General features: G+C 50.8%; 1 protein-coding gene across 1 annotated transcript in view; it reads left to right on the top strand.

The window, feature by feature from the left end:
- The window catches only part of LOC138364943 (techylectin-like protein), a 164,411-nt gene extending 155,019 nt beyond the window's left edge, over window positions 1-9,392 (top strand). Inside the window, exon 4 of the mRNA XM_069325026.1 lies at window positions 7,430-9,392. The gene's annotated coding sequence lies outside the window, so the exon portion shown is untranslated. The remainder of the gene's footprint in view (window positions 1-7,429) is intronic.
- The last annotated feature ends 1,189 nt before the right edge of the window (window positions 9,393-10,581 follow it).

Genomic DNA, 10,581 nt, shown 5'->3' on the forward strand with positions numbered 1-10,581 from the left:
GTATAGCTGGTGGATAGTATAGCTGGTGGGCAGTGTAGCTGGTGGGTAGTGTAGCTGGTGGGCAGTGTAGCTGGTGGGCAGTGTAGCTGGTGGGCAGTATAGCTGGTGGGCAGTATAGCTGGTGGATAGTATAGCTGGTGGGCAGTGTAGCTGGTGGGCAGTATAGCTGGTGGATAGTATAGCTGGTGGGCAGTGTAGCTGGTGGTCAGTGTAGCTGGTGGGCAGTGTAGCTGGTGGGCAGTATAGCTGGTGGGCAGTATAGCTGGTGGGCAGTATAGCTGGTGGGCAGTATAGCTGGTGGGCAGTATAGTTGGTGGGCAGTGTAGCTGGTTGGCAGTATAGCTGGTGGGCAGTATAGCTGGTGGGCAGTATAGCTGGTGGGCAGTGTAGCTGGTTGGCAGTATAGCTGGTGGGCAGTATAGCTGGTGGGCAGTGTAGCTGGTGGGCAGTATAGTTGGTTGGCAGTATAGCTGGTGGGCAGTATAGCTGGTGGGCAGTATAGCTGGTGGGCAGTGTAGCTGGTGGGCAGTGTAGCTGGTGGGCTGTGTAGCTGGTGGGCAGTACAGCTGATGGGCAGTATAGCTGGTGGGCAGTGTAGCTGGTGGGCAGTATAGCTGGTGGGCAGTATAGCTGATGGGCAGTATAGCTGGTGGGTAGTGTAGCTGGTGGGCAGTACAGCTGATGGGCAGTATAGCTGGTGGGCAGTATAGCTGGTGGGCAGTGTAGCTGGTGGGCAGTACAGCTGATGGGCAGTATAGCTGGTGGGCAGTGTAGCTGGTGGGCAGTGTAGCTGGTGGGCAGTGTAGCTGGTGGGCAGTATAGCTGTTGGGCAGTGTAGCTGGTGGGCAGTATAGCTGGTGGGCAGTATAGCTGGTGGGCAGTGTAGCTGGTGGGCAGTATAGCTGGTGGGCAGTGTAGCTGGTGGGCAGTGTAGCTGGTGGGCAGTGTAGCTTGTGGGCAGTATAGCTGGAGGGCAGTGAAGCTGGTGGGCAATGTAGCTGGTGGGCAGTGTAGCTGGTGGGCAGTATAGCTGGTGGGCTGTATAGCTGGTTGGCCGTATAGCTGGTGGGCAGTATAGCTGGTGGGCAGTGTAGCTGGTGGGCAGTGTAGCTGGATGGCAGTATAGCTGGTGGGCAGTATAGCTGGTGGGCAGTATAGCTGGTGGGCAGTATAGCTGGTGGGCAGTGTAGCTGGTGGGCAGTATAGCTGGTGGGCAGTGTAGCTGGTGGGCAGTATAGCTGGTGGGCAGTGTAGCTGGTGGGCAGTGTAGCTGGTGGGCAGTGTAGCTGGTGGGCAGTATAGCTGGTGGGCAGTGAAGCTGGTGGGCGTGTAGCTGGTGAGCAGTATAGCTGGAGGGCAGTGTAGCTGGTGGGCAGTGTAGCTGGTGGGCAGTATAGCTGGTGGGCAGTATAGCAGGTGGGCAGTGTAGCTGGTGGGCAGTATAGCTGGTGGGCAGTATAGCTGGTGGGCAGTGTAGCTGGTGGGCAGTATAGCTGGTGGGCAGTGTAGCTGTTGGGCAGTATAGCTGGTGGGCAGTGTAGCTGGTGGGCAGTGTAGCTGGTGGGCAGTGTAGCTGGTGGGCAGTATAGCTGGAGGGCAGTGTAGCTGGTGGGCAGTGTAGCTGGTGGGCAGTATAGCTGGAGGGCAGTGTAGCTGGTGGGCAGTGAAGCTGGTGGGCAGTATAGCTGGTGGGCAGTATAGCAGGTGGGCAGTGTAGCTGGTGGGCAGTATAGCTGGTGGGCAGTGTAGCTGGTGGGCAGTGTAGCTGGTGGGCAGTGTAGCTGGTGGGCAGTGTAGCTGGTGGGCAGTATAGCTGGTGGGCAGTGTAGCTGGTGGGCAGTGTAGCTGGTGGGCAGTGTAGCTGGTGGGCAGTATAGCTGGTGGGCAGTATAGCTGGTGGGCAGTGTAGCTGGTGGGCAGTGTAGCTGGTGGGCAGTGTAGCTGGTGGGCAGTGTAGCCGTTGGGCAGTGTAGCTGGTGGGCAGAATAGCTGGTGGGACGTGTAGTTGGAGAGCAGTGTAGCTGGTGGGCAGTATAGCTGGTGGGCAGTGTAGCTGGTGGGCAGTGTAGCTGGTGGGCAGTATAGCTGGTGGGCAGTGTAGCTGGTGGGCAGTGTAGCTGGTGGGCAGTGTAGCTGGTGGGCAGTGTAGCTGGTGGGCAGTATAGCTGGAGGGCAGTGTAGCTGGTGGGCAGTGTAGTTGGAGAGCAATGTAGCTGGTGGGCAGTATAGCTGGTGGGCAGTGTAGCTGGTGGGCAGTATAGCTGGTGGGCAGTGTAGCTGGTGGGCAGTGTAGCTGGTGGGCAGTATAGCTGGTGGGCAGTATAGCTGGTGGGCTGTGTAGCTGGAGGGCAGTGTAGCTGGTGGGCAGTGTAGCTGGTGGGCAGTATAGCTGGTGGGCAGTATAGCTGGTGGGCAGTGTAGCTGGTGGGCAGTGTAGCTGGTGGGCAGTGTAGCTGGTGGGCAGTGTGGCCGTTGGGCAGTGTAGCTGGTGGGCAGTATTGCTGGTGGGACGTGTAGTTGGAGAGCAGTGTAACTGGTGGGCAGTGTAGTTGGAGAGCAGTGTAACTGGTGGGCAGTGTAGATGGTGGGCAGTGTAGCTGGTGGGCAGTATAGCTGGTGGGCAGTGTAGCTGGTGGGCAGTGTAGCTGGTGGGCAGTGTAGCTGGTGGGCAGTATAGCTGGAGGGCAGTGTAGCTGGTGGGCAGTGTAGTTGGAGAGCAGTGTAGCTGGTGGGCAGTGTAGCTGGTGGGCAGTGTAGCTGGTGGGCAGTATAGCTGGTGGGCAGTATAGCTGGTGGGCAGTAAAGCTGGTGGGCAGTGTAGTTGGAGAGCAGTGTAGCTGGTGGGCAGTGTAGTTGGAGAGCAGTGTAGCTGGTGGGCAGTGTAGCTGGTGGGCAGTATAGCTGGAGGGCAGTATAGCTGGTGGGCAGTGTAGCTGGTGGGCAGTATAGCTGGTGGGCAGTATAGCTGGTGGGCAGTATAGCTGGGTGGCAGTGTAGCTGGTGGGCAGTGTAGCTGGTGGGCAGTGTAGCTGGTGGGCAGTGTAGCTGGTGGGCAGTGTAGTTGGAGAGCAGAGTAGCTGGTGGGCAGTGTAGCTGGTGGGCAGTGTAGTTGGAGAGCAGTGTAGCTGGTGGGCAGTGTAGCTGGTGGGCAGTATAGCTGGTGGGCAATGTAGCTGTTGGGCAGTGTAGCTGGTGGGCAGTGTAGCTGGTGGGCAGTATAGCTGGTGGGCAGTATAGCTGGTGGGCAGTAAAGCTGGTGGGCAGTATAGCTGGTGGGCAGTGTAGCTGGTGGGCAGTGTAGCTGGTGGGCAGTGTAGCTGGTGGGCAGTGTAGCTGGTGGGCAGTGTAGCTGGTGGGCAGTATAGCTGGTGGGCAGTATAGCTGGTGGGCAGTAAAGCTGGTGGGCAGTATAGCTGGTGGGCAGTGTAGCTGGTGGGCAGTGTAGTTGGAGAGCAGTGTAGCTGGTGGGCAGTGTATCTGGTGGGCAGTGTAGCTGGTGGGCAGTGTAGCTGGTGGGCAGTGTAGCCGTTGGGCAGTGTAGCTGGTGGGCTGTGTAGCCGTTGGGCAGTGTAGCTGGTGGGCAGTGTTGCTAGTGGGCAGTGAAGATGGTGGGCAGTGTAGCTGGTAGGCAGTGTTGCTAGTGGGCAGCGAAGATGGTGGACAGTGTAGCTGGTGGGCAGTGTAGCTGGTGGGCAGTGCAGCTGGTGCGCAGTGTAGCTGGTGGGCAGTGTAGCTGGTGGGCAGTGTAGCTGGTGGGCAGTGTAGCTGGTGGGCAGTGTAGCTGGTGGGCAGTGCAGCTGGTGCGCAGTGTAGCTGGTGGGCAGTGTAGCTGGTGGGCAGTGTAGCTGGTGGGCAGTGTAGCTGGTGGGCAGTATAGCTGGTGGGCAGTGCAGCTGGTGGGCAGTGTAGCTGGTGGGCAGTGCAGCTGGTGCGCAGTGAAGATGGTGGGCAGTGTAGCTGGTGGGCAGTGTAGCTGGTGGGCAGTGCAGCTGGTGGGCAGTGTAGCTGGTGGGCAGTGTAGCTGGTGGGCAGTGCAGCTGGTGCGCAGTGTAGCTGGTGGGTAGTGTAGCTGGTGGGCAGTGTAGCTGGTGGGCAGTATAGCTGGAGGGCAGTGTAGCTGGTGGGCAGTGTAGCTGGTGGGCAGTATAGCTGGTGGGCAGTATAGCAGGTGGGCAGTGTAGCTGGTGGGCAGTATAGCTGGTGGGCAGTGTAGCTGGTGGGCAGTGTAGCTGGTGGGCAGTGTAGCTGGTGGGCAGTGTAGCTGGTGGGCAGTATAGCTGGTGGGCAGTGTAGCTGGTGGGCAGTGTAGCTGGTGGGCAGTGTAGCTGGTGGGCAGTATAGCTGGTGGGCAGTATAGCTGGTGGGCAGTGTAGCTGGTGGGCAGTGTAGCCGTTGGGCAGTGTAGCTGGCGGGCTGTGTAGCCGTTGGGCAGTGTAGCTGGTGGGCAGTGTTGCTAGTGGGCAGTGAAGATGGTGGGCAGTGTAGCTGGTGGGCAGTGTAGCTAGTGGGCAGCGAGGATGGTGGGCAGTGTAGCTGGTGGGCAGTGTAGCTGGTGGGCAGTGTAGCTGGTGGGCAGTGTAGCTGGTGGGCAGTATAGCTGGTGCGCAGTGTAGCTGGTGGGCAGTGTAGCTGGTGGGCAGTGTAGCTGGTGGGCAGTATAGCTGGTGCGCAGTGTAGCTAGTGGGCAGCGAGGATGGTGGGCAGTGTAGCTGGTGGGCAGTGTAGCTGGTGGGCAGTGTAGCTGGTGGGCAGTGTAGCTGGTGGGCAGTATAGCTGGTGGGCAGTGTAGCTGGTGGGCAGTATAGCTGGTGGGCAGTGTAGCTGGTGGGCAGTGTAGCTGGTGGGCAGTGTAGCTGGTGGGCAGTGTAGCTGGTGGGCAGTATAGCTGGTGGGCAGTATAGCTGGTAGGCAGTGTTGCTAGTTGGCAGCGAGGATGGTGGGCAGTGTAGCTGGTGGGCAGTGTAGCTGGTGGCAGTGTAGCTGGTGGGCAGTATAGCTGGTGGGCAGTGTAGCTGGTAGGCAGTGTTGCTAGTTGGCAGCGAGGATGGTGGGCAGTGTAGCTGGTGGGCAGTGTAGCTGGTGGCAGTGTAGCTGGTGGGCAGTATAGCTGGTGGGTAGTGTAGCTGGTGGGCAGTGTAGCTGGTGGGCAGTATAGCTGGTGGGCAGTATAGCTGGTAGGCAGTGTTGCTAGTTGGCAGCGAGGATGGTGGGCAGTGTAGCTGGTGGGCAGTGTAGCTGGTGGCAGTGTAGCTGGTGGGCAGTGTAGCTGGTGGCAGTGTAGCTGGTGGGCAGTATAGCTGGTGGGCAGTGTAGCTGGTAGGCAGTGTTGCTAGTTGGCAGCGAGGATGGTGGGCAGTGTAGCTGGTGGGCAGTGTAGCTGGTGGGCAGTGTAGCTGGTGGGCAGTGTAGCTGGTGGGCAGTGAAGATGGTGGGCAGTGTAGCTGGTGGGCAGTGTAGCTAGTGGGCAGCGAGGATGGTGGGCAGTGTAGCTGGTGGGCAGTGTAGCTGGTGGGCAGTGTAGCTGGTGGGCAGTGTAGCTGGTGGGCAGTATAGCTGGTGGGCAGTGTAGCTGGTGGGCAGTGTAGCTGGTGGGCAGTGTAGCTGGTGGGCAGTGTAGCTGGTGGGCAGTGTAGCTGGTGGGCAGTGTAGCTGGTGGGCAGTGTAGCTGGTGGGCAGTGTAGCTGGTGGGCAGTGTAGCTGGTGGGCAGTATAGCTGGTGGGCAGTATAGCTGGTGGGCAGTATAGCTGGTGGGCAGTGTAGCTGGTGGGCAGTGTAGCTGGTGGGCAGTGTAGCTGGTGGGCAGTGTAGCTGGTGGGCAGTGTAGCTGGTGGGCAGTGTAGCTGGTGGCAGTGTAGCTGGTGGGCAGTGTAGCTGGTGGGCAGTATAGCTGGTGGGCAGTGTAGCTGGTGGGCAGTGTAGCTGGTGGGCAGTGTAGCTGGTGGGCAGTATAGCTGGTGGGCAGTGTAGCTGGTGGGCAGTGTAGCTGGTGGGCAGTGTAGCTGGTGGGCAGTATAGCTGGTGGGCAGTATAGCTGGTGCGCTGATATTGTAATAAAAATTATAAAAATTATAAAATACATTGATATTTTTTTCATAGATTTTGATTTATTGTATTTTTATTGAACTATTTTGTTTGACATTGTGTTGGAACTGAGCTGTGTTGTTTACCATAATGATCATTTCGTAAGTATAAGTGTAGATGCCACACCTGTGACAGGTAAAACTATGCTTGTCTTTGAAAAACAACGCCATCTGTTTCATGTAAGAGCAACACACATGTTATACTAAATATGTTACAATTCCATTTCAAGTTTCTGATTGCATTGATAAATAGAATTTTCATAGATTTTGATTTATTTCCATTTTGATTTAATTATTTTGTGTGGATTACATTGGAATTGAGCTGTGTTCTTTACCATACCGTTCATTTCGTGAGTATAGCTTATTTTTTATATTTTCATATTTTCATTTCATTTTTTAACTGTTTTCTTATATTTCAGTGATGGGAACATCAGATCACTTGATGTTCCCAATTTTCTGATGGAAACATCAGACCAATTGGGAAGGGATCGGACGAGGTAGTGGGGAATGACGGTGATGACGAGAGGACGGAAGTGAGAGATGGTGGGAGGATGAGGGGACAAGGGAGGGGGTAATGATGGGGAAGGATGAGGGGACGGGGGAGTTTGGGATGGTGTGGACGAGGGGATGGGGGAATAGAGAACGGTGGGGAGGACAAAGGGACAGGGAAGTGGGGCATGATGGGAAGGAAGAGGGGATGGTGGAGTGGGGAATGGTGGGGAGGACGAGGGGACGGTGGCGTGGGGAATGGTTTGGAGGCCGAGACGGGTGAAGGGGGAATGGTGGTGAGGACTGGGTGACAGGGAAGGTTGCTGAGCCTCAGCAACGCGTGGCCGGGTACTGCTAGTGATCAAATAAATTATTAATGTTCACCATTTTGATCATCAATATTTTGTATCAGTGGAACTTGTCCGATAAATACTTTTTGTTACTGATAATTCTTCCACGTGGTAATTGGTTTACATATTTGCATAACTTTCGTGTTCTGGAATGTATTTAATTGTATATTTACTTGTGTTGCTTGGTTGTTTTATGTGGTATTTGTTGTGGTGGTTTTCTGGCTTGTATTTATGGAATAATGTATGCAATAATAATTGAAGAGACTTATATTGAGCCTTATATTAATTTCTTTATTGTTGTCTTTATATTTCTTATTCAGTTCTCTTTATTCCCAAATTTTACAACAAAATTTAACTGAACAAAGATTATTGTCAATTATCTAAAATTTTGATCTCTCAAGTTGTTGTTCTTGTTACTGATTATTGTAATTATGACTCTCGTAATTATACAGTATACTCTAAATATATACATGTTTAAATATATAACATTTTGGTGTATACATTTGCAGTATGGAGTGGAGTCATCACCGGAGTGAAGTTCCTCCACAAGTGTCACAAGTGGAAGAGTGGACTAAAGGTGGTGACCCGTGACCAGCCCCAGGGACCAGGTGGTGACCCGTGACCAGCCCCAGGGACCAGGTGGTGACCCGTGACCAACCCCAGGGACCAGGTGGTGACCTGTGACCAGCCCCAGGGACCAGGTGGTGACCCGTGACCAGCCCCAGGGACCAGGTGGTGACCCGTGACCAGCCCCAGGGACCAGGTGGTGACCCGTGACCAGCCCCAGGGACCAGGTGGTGACCCGTGACCAACCCCAGGGACCAGGTGGTGACCCGTGACCAGCCCCAGGGACCAGGTGGTGACCCGTGACCAGCCCCAGGGACCAGGTGGTGACCCGTGACCAGCCCCAGGGACCAGGTGATGACCCGCGACCAGCCCCAGGGACCAGGTGGTGACCCGTGACCAGCCCCAGGGACCAGGTGGTGACCCGTGACCAGCCCCAGGGACCAGGTGGTGACCCGTGACCAGCCCCAGGGACCAGGTGATGACCCGCGACCAGCCTCAGGGATCAACTGAGGCTGGACCTAATTATCCTCAGATAATTAATCAGCTTTTTCCACCAGTGATTGTAATATTAAATAATAAAATTCAATACAATACTTTTTCCCCCTCTCTTGGAGGAAGTATTTGATGTGTTGAGGCTTTCACTGAATAAAAAATAATCTCAGTATCCTATATGCTTTATTACATATAATTATACATTGATTACTCTAGAATCATTATTATTATTATTACTAAGCTCAAATCCCAACATTTTACAGCATTAAACTGCATCTGCTAATCGTCTGTCCTCGTGTAAAGTCTGTACACATTGTCTTTTAGCACTTTTGGGAGTTTAACTCCCACGTGGGAATTAAATCCACGTGCGATTTTATTCCATGTTAACTCTCTGCTGTCTTTTTTAATAACCAAGATCTAATCCATCTTATGATAAACTTCCTTTACCATGTTCCTCTAGCTCTTTATTCTTGTGAGGCGCAGTATCAGAGTCCTTGTTGACGTCAAATTTTTGAATATCACAAGCCTACCTACTATCAGCTTCTTGAAATTTACATGAAAATAATGATAGAAAAATTCTTAAATATGAGCGGCCCTTAGTGAAACAATGTCGTGATTTCTTTCCAAGGTGAAAACGATTGGCTTTGGCAATTATCAATTAAATCCATTTCCAGCAATTGGCACAACATCAGCACTCCATCCATCAATCTGGTACTCTGCCCAAGTCTAATGATTAATTAAATATGGTAGACAATGGGTCACTAAGCTTTGCTTTACATTACTGAAGCTCCCTGGTTATATTTTCTCTGGCTCTGGGAACTAGTTTGCCTTTAGTTTGTATACTTGTTAAGTAGCTTCCTCGCTAGTTGCTACTAAACTAGTTAACTACTAAAGTATTTAACTACTAAAATAGTTAACTACTAAAATAGGTAACTACTAAAGTAGTCCTCGACCTTCAAAGATATTTTTCAGCTTAATGCATAGTTGAGTTTCCTTAGTTAATACAGAGATGAAGAATTTATTTGAAATACGTCACATTTCTTTTTGATTGTCAGTTACCTGACCTGCCTCAGATGTAATTTGTGTAGTCTTTTTCCTTAATCTTTGATTAATATATCAGAAAAATAGTTTTAGAAATTGTCATTGCCTGATGTGCTATACACATTTCATAATTTCTTGATGCTTTCATTATTTCTTTAACATTTCTAGCTAGTTTGGGATATTGTTGTTCAAGATTAACTTCCCTATTCTTAGGAGTTTGATCAAAGTTTTTTTTCCTACTGATAAGGTTTTTAATCACATGATTATCCATTTGGGTCACTGTTATTTGACCTAACCACTCTAGATGGTACATTACATTTTTTACCTTTACTAAGCATATTTTTAAATAAATTAAAGTTTAAATATGTTTAACAGTTTTTGTAATTTCCTTTTGTTATATCCTTTCACCCATGTTAATACTTCAGTCATGTTGCCCTTAACTCTCCCCTTTCACCCATGTTAATACTTCAGTTATGTTGCCCTTTACTCCTCACCTTTCACCCATGTTAATACTTCAGTCATGTTGCCCTTAACTCTCCCCTTTCACCCATGTTAATACTTCAGTTATGTTGCCCTTTACTCCTCACCTTTCACCCATGTTAATATCTCAGTCATGTTGCCCTTTACTCTTCACCTTTCACCCATCTTATTACTTCAGTCATGTTGCCCTTTACTCTTCACCTTTCACCCATCTTATTACTTCAGTCATGTTGCCCTTTACTCTTCAACTTTCTAAATAATATACATTAAGATATTTTAACTTCACGTCGATGCTTCATAGTCTTCCTGGCTTGGTTCCTTGTTCTGAAAATTACTGACATCTTAAGCTCTAGCCATATGTGAGAGCACTTTTTTTTAGCACTTTTCAACTTTTCTCAATTCCTGTGAGCAACTGTCGTCCTTTGCTGCACTCGTTCAAGTAACTTCATGTCCAATTATAGTCGCCAATGTATGGCGACTATAACTGAAATGCATAATCTAATGGGGTCTAACAATAGAAACAAAATGATGCAGAACAATATATCTTGTTAGTTTGGTTTGGTGTCTTGGGCCTATCAACGTTTGGAGGATTATTAAGACAACACAAGTGCTCGCTGAACAAACAGCGAGCATACTTTATGCCAAAACAAATATAAACAATGGTTAAAACAAAGAATGCAAAGGTTGTCCTAAATGGAAATAAATATGCCTGGTCATAACGTTGAGTGAGGTACCACAAGGTTCCATCTTGGGACCAACCCATTTAATGATATACATCAATGACATAAATGAGAACGTTACAAATCACATCATCAAATTTGCTAATGACACTAACATTTATGCTAAGGTAGGAAGTGGAGACTACATTTAGGCCTTGCAAGAAGGTTATATTAACCCTACACATGGTCAGCAGACTGGGAATTGCGTCTAAATGTTGACAAATGCATGATGGGCATAACCATGCATGCCATAACTATCACATGTACCCCAGTACCATGCATCAGGCAGGTGAAGAAATGTTTATGGGATTTTGGACCAACTCTCAGTTGCAAGTTGCACATATAATTAATGTACTTGATAT

Source organism: Procambarus clarkii, chromosome 15 (genome assembly GCF_040958095.1).
Source record: "Procambarus clarkii isolate CNS0578487 chromosome 15, FALCON_Pclarkii_2.0, whole genome shotgun sequence".
Taxonomy (NCBI): domain Eukaryota; kingdom Metazoa; phylum Arthropoda; class Malacostraca; order Decapoda; family Cambaridae; genus Procambarus; species Procambarus clarkii.